This window comes from Mustela nigripes, chromosome 13 (genome assembly GCF_022355385.1).
Source record: "Mustela nigripes isolate SB6536 chromosome 13, MUSNIG.SB6536, whole genome shotgun sequence".
NCBI lineage: Eukaryota > Metazoa > Chordata > Mammalia > Carnivora > Mustelidae > Mustela > Mustela nigripes.
In genome coordinates this window covers 119,491,870-119,498,622 of record NC_081569.1, presented here as the reverse complement: position 1 = coordinate 119,498,622, position 6,753 = coordinate 119,491,870, and positions in this window count along the sequence as shown.

Genomic DNA, 6,753 nt, shown 5'->3' with positions numbered 1-6,753 from the left:
TATATATATCATTGTAAACTGGTAAAATATCCCCAAATGAGGAATGTGTTTCTTCCCATAGCTGAATATTCCTGCACTGCACTTATTTTGGCTTTCTTTTTCCTCTTCTTCTTCTTCTTCTTCCCTATCCTCCCCTTCCTCCTTCTCAATTCAAAACTTAATGGTAAAAAGAACAAGAGTCATTCATTATTTCCCACCATCCCTGCTCATCAGGAACTTCAGAATGGCCTGTTTGGGCAGTTCTGGCTTGCTGTCCCTCCTGAGTTGCAATCAAATGCTGGCTGCAACTCATTTGAAGACTTTAAGGGACTGGAGGACTCATTTCCAATGTACTCACTCACGTGGCAGGATGTTGATGTTGGCAAGTCGGTTCCATTTCATATACATGTCTTCCTCAGTGCTCCTTCAGTGTCTTTGCAACATGGCAGCTGGCTTCCCTCAGAGCAAGAAAACACAGAGATCCATGCCTTTATGATCTATCCTTGAACATCACACCTCTGTTCTCCTACTGCACTGTATTGGTCACATAGGCAAGAACTGATTCAATATGGAAGGAGACCAGACAGGAGCCTAAGCATAAGGAGATCATCCAGGATCATTTTGGAGGCTGGGTACCACACCTTTTGATAACTTTTCACTTTAACCAGAATGTCATCAATATAAAATATCATAAATGTGCTGGAAGATCATAATGAGCCTTACATCTTCTCAACACACTCAGACTATGGATGTAACCCAGATTATTCAGGCAAAAGTATATTGTGTTTCTTGCCAAGTGAAAGCAGATTTCCCCTTAAATTCCTTATCAGTGTTCTGGTGAAAAATATTATGAAGGTCAGATTCTTCTTCTGGAAATAGCAGATTATGTAAACTTGACCAATCCATCCATGGAGAATAAGGAGAAAACCTAGAAATGAATAAAATAAAATATAAAACCTATACATAGGTAAATACATGATATATAAGTAAATAAATGATATATAAGAACACACACACACACACACACACATACACACGTATATATATGCATTCATATCAGGCCTCAAATTACATCTATAACATTTTAATATTAAATGCTTTGTAGTCAATCAAAATTAGCTGGAGATACCAGGAGATCAAAGAATGTGACCAAAACAACAATAAAGGAAACAACAAAATATACAAACAAAAACACTGACAAGAAAGATAATGATGTTCCAGTTATGAACCTTATATTTATATCCATTTCTTTTTATAACTGAAAAATCACAAGTAGATGGAGAGGCAGGCAGAGAGAGAGGGAAGCAGGCTCTCCGCTGAGCAGAGAGCCCGATGCGGGACTTGATCCCAGGACTCTGAGATCATGACCTGAGCCGAAGGCAGCGGCTTAACACACTGAGCCACCCAGGTGCCACTATAAATAATATTTTCAGAGGAACAATACTATCATTATTACTAACACAATGATTCCTGAGGATATTTTAAGCTTTCTTTTCAGCTCTGTTTTCCTTAGACTATATCCCATTAAGTATATAAAATCCTCTATAAAGTCACTTACAATGGTTCTTCTCTCTTTGCCATACCTACTGTGAGAACAAAAACAATTCTTAAACAAGTCTAAATGGACATAGAGTTATTGTGATGGTCTCTAGAAAACCTGTGGAGAGAATTCAATCACTCAACGGAGAGCTACATCTCTTTGGACATAAAAAGATGAAGCTCTGGGTTGGCAAATGTTAAGGGAAATAAAAAGAACTATCTACAGTTTGCATGACCTGTAGTCATGTACAAAACATAATCAAGGATATTATACGGGACTTCTACTTACTACAAGATGAGATAGATGTGCTCTCAGTTTCCCATTAGTGTCACTATTTTGGAGAGAAAGAAACACTGTAAAAGCCAAGGTATCTATATGGAAAATATATCTTTTTCCACATAAGATATGTTCAGACAAAGCCAGATGTTGCTGTTTCATTATCCCAGTCCTAGAAAGTTAGTTAATTCTTGAAGGAAACAATAAATATGTATCAAATCCACCTTCCTTGATTCAGCAAGACATGACAGTTAAAAATCAACTCATGAATCTTTTAAAAAATCTTCAAAAATGTTACAGCTGCTAAAACAGCAAGATGCTGGATGATCCTCAATACAAATTTGTGATATTTTAAAAATTAGAATAAGCTACATTTGTTTATTGAAAGAATTATCTGTTTCTGGTTGAACAATCAATTCAATACATAATTAGATTCACTTTTTTACTTTGCATTCAATTTTTAGAGGAAGATTTTTCTTCAATTTGGGTTTTATTTTATAATTGTATATAACATTTATATTGTACTGGTTGACCTAGTCTTTTCCTTACTTAGGGCTTTTCAATCTTATAGCTAAACGTGTGACCTTCCCAACTAACCCCCTTACTGATAGTAAGAACATTGTCTTCTGTAAGGCAGAGTTTTTGTGTCTCCTTTGCAAATATACTCACATACAGTCACTTACACACTCATAAATACATATACAAACATATAAATAATTTTCATACCCCTCACACTTTCAGTTAATGTCATATCTTGGAAATATTTTCATATCATAAATTGAAATCATCATCACGTTTTTCTTTTCAAATCAAATATACTGTGGCATAGTTTTTTTTTGAAGGATAAAATACTTACAGATTAATTTAATAACAGAAGTCTAAAACTTATACATTTAAAATTGTAAAACATTATAAAAAAAATTAAAGCTTTCAATAAATGGAAAGATTTCTCAAGCTTGTAAATTAGAAGATTTAATATTGATAGCATGGCAATACTCCCCAGATTGGTCTACAAATTCACCATGATCTCTATGAGACCCACTGAGGCATAGTTTATGTAGAATACATTGTACCCATCTTAGGGGCAAATTTTGATGAATTTTGACTATTACAATTAAAACATAGAACGTTTTTGTGAACTCCAAAAGTTACCTTGCTTCCTTTTGCAGTCAATTCATACACTCCTACTCATCTGGTTTGTGTCAATATAGATTAGTTTTATTTGTTCTAAGATTTCATATAAAAGACACCCAACAGTATGAACTATGTTATCATTTGCCTAGCCTTATGTTTTCCAGAATTATCCATGATGCTGCTTGTATCAGTAGTGCATCTCTAATTTACTGGCAATTAGCATCTACTGTGTGGATATATGTAATTTGTTTATCCATTCACCTGCTGATGGACATTTAGGTTTGGGGATAATTTATATGCTATAAAAATTCATGGTCATGTATTTGTATAATTGTAAGTTTTCATTTATCTTATGTAAATACTGAGGAATGGAATTGCTGAGTTATATGAAATGTGTATGTTTAATTTTATAAGAAACGTCCAAAATGTTTTCCAAACAGGTTGTATTATTTTACATTCCCACCAGCAGTGGTGTTCCAATTACTTCGCATCCCTGCCAACATTTGTACTATCAGTCTTTTTAATTTGGGTCATGTTAATTTGTATTTAATTTGCATTTCCTTGATGATTAACAATGTCAAATATCTTTCCATGTGCTTGTTGGAAATTCTTACATGTCCTTTTACACAGTGTTTACTTAAAGATTTTGTCCATTTTTTAAGATTGTTGCTTTAAGATAAATCTTCAAATTAGGTAGAAAAAGTCATTCAGTTTTGTAGCTCTTTAAAAAAAAAATTGTTTTGTGGCACTTGGGTGGCTCAGGTCATGATCCCAGGGTCCCGGAATGGAGCCCCGCTTCTGGTTCTCTGCTCAGCAGGGAGCCTGCTTCCTCCTCTCTCTTTCTGCCTGCCTCTCTGCCTACTTGTGATCTCTGTATGTCAATAAATAATAATTAATAATAAATAAATAAATATAAATAATATTTATATATTTTTATATTTAGTAATTATTAAATAATTAATGAATTATTATTGATTTATTAATTAATAATAAATAAATAAATAAAATCTCTAAAAAAATAAAAATAAAAATAAATTTAAAAATTTGTTTTTCTAACATAGATTCTTTGCTTCTCCACATAAAATTGAGAATCAGTCTTTTAATTGATTCTCTAAAAAAATAAAAAAGAAAAAACATACTGGGATTTTAATTTATTTATGGACATCTTAACCATATTTAGTCTTCCAATTCATCCACATGATATGTAACTCCATTTATTTATATCTTTAATTTCAAAGTTGTATAGTTTGCAATGTGCAAGTTTTGCACATATCTTCTTAAACTTATTATTTCTCTTTCTCCTATGTTTTTGGAGATATCCACTTCTCTTCTATCTATAAGCCACAAGATGTCAGTTACGGGCTTTGAAGAAAGCAGTCAATGGTCTTCTCTTTAGCCTCTTGCCAGTCGTATAGGTAATCAGTTTGTTTTTACCCAAGTCAAAAAGTGGTTTATTTCCCCCAGCAAATATTCACGTGAGTATGCATTCAGGTTATGGGATGCCACTTCAGATTCTCTAATGGACTACCTAGTTCTTTACAATTTAATGTTTGTTCTCACTGTATTAACTTGACTGTTTTACCAAAATATCTGATTTTATCTTTCCACCCCTTTACATAACTTTAAAGAGTTTTGTATTTGCCAGAAAAAAATCATCCCATGGGTCCCAATATCCCTAAATGCTATTTCTGACTGCCAATGTTTTGAATCTCAGTGTATCTTTTGGATTTTCTATGAGCAAATTTCTGGGTATGTCCTGATTTTTTTTAAGGGCTTCAGTTCCCTAAGCAAAATTCAGCAAATCATTACATTCCAGGAGCTTGGCTGTGTCCTGGGATATCTTGTGCTAATCTTGGCTGCGTTTCTCTGACATGTGGGTGGTGGGGACTCACAGGCTTATGTAATAATATTGCTATCTTCTGGGGAGTACTGTTCAAGACATTTTCTTTCTGAATTTAGGATAACTTTCTGTCCTTCATATATTTTTCAATACCTTGCTTTCCAGTTTTTCCTGACTTTTGCTGAGTTAATTTATAGCTCTATTTCTTTTGTTCCATGGCTCAGTCTAACCTGGTTTCTCCAAGAAGTCTAATGGCCTATTTGCTATTACAATCCAGATTGTATCCATACTCCTTCATAATAAGTTCACCAGGGAAGACCCTCTCAGAAACAATGTGAATTTAATCCCCCCCACCAAGGTGATTTTCCAAGTATTCTCCTATTATTTGAATTCTGAGAAGAGTTTCTGCCCCTTGATATGCCTCTGCAATCTTGGCTTCCTTCTTCACACTTCCTTGACTTCTGCAATATTTCCCCACCCCTTGGCCATTCAAGCATTGGTTGAACTATGGGAAAGCCTTTTGCTGCACCAGCAGGTATCCACTTCTGCAGTGGAGTTTCTAGTTTGCTAGTGAGCTCCATAAATAAGTTGTCTGTTCTCATGTTTCTCTCTCATCCTGGAGACTAGGTGATGTGTTCACTTACCATCATCTTTACTGTACACTCTGAGCAAGGAATGCATTCCATTTCCTTTTTTCCCTCTACTATAGTCTCTCCCTGTGCCTTGGCACTCTAGTATGGCCTGAGACATCTCCTCCTCACTCTGCAGCTTCCCTTCTCAGATCATGTGGCATCTCCAGCAAAATGTCTGCATTCTCCATGGGCAGGGTTCTCTTGGACAGCTGACACTGTCAAAGACCCTGGGCAATGGATCCTCAGGTTGGGAATTAAAAGGATATCATCCTTCTAGCTGCATATCATCAGCATTTTTAGAGAAGGTCTTTTCCCCCATACTTTTCCCCCCTTTATATATTTGAAAAATGGCAGCACTTTTTTTCTGACAATTAATCAAAAGTGTCCCTTTAGCAGTCAAGGTGATCAGTACCCCTAAATGTGACCAGCTGTCTTCTTCTCATTATTCTTTTAGTATGTCTACCATAAAGTACAATGGATCTGGTTTTAAACAGCCCAGGATTTCCTCTTACATAGCACACACTTTTAGGCAGATATGTGATGAGAAGCAGTGTCCCAACTTCAATATCCAGTCCTCCTCCCAGAGACTCAGAGCTCACCATTTAGGAAGATGTCTAATCATTCATATGTTTAAAAGCCCCATAGGTAGTTCTACCTGGAAGTCTGAATGGAGAACTTTGATACCTGCAGAGTTCAGTGCACCATAGGTCTTGTGTTGACACATATCTCTGCTATGAGTCTAGAACTATTTCTAGACAATCACAAACACACATACTTCTCATCTCTCATAATTCATATACTGATGGATAAACACTTTGGTGTACATTTTGGTAACACTATTTCAAAAATTTAATCATTCGGTAACATGGGCTCTTGTTTACTGTTCTCTAAATGCTAATGACTTAATGTGTAGATTAAGATATCTGCACTGTATCTTCATGACACTGTTTATCTCTAATTATTACTATTTTTTTAAGATTGTATTTATTTGTTTGAGAGAGAGAAAGAGCACAAGCAGGGGAGGAGGAGAGGCAAAGGGAGAAGCAGGCACCTTGCTGAGCAGAAAGACCCCCATTGGACTTGATCCCAGGACCTTGGGATCATGACCTGAGTTGAAGGTAAAACACTTAACTGACTGAGCCACTCAGGTGCCCTATTTCCAATTATTGTTAAAATAAGGAACTCCACAAATGATATGACAAAAGAAAGATGATAGAGAACACCATCACTCTATTCTGGAGTAAAGCAAAGAAGCTACCTTCAACATCTTGTCATTGTTTATCTGCCCTGTGTAACAACTGAGGAAAAGGGATTTCTATGCCCAGTCTCTGCTGCATTGTATTGCTGCTCTA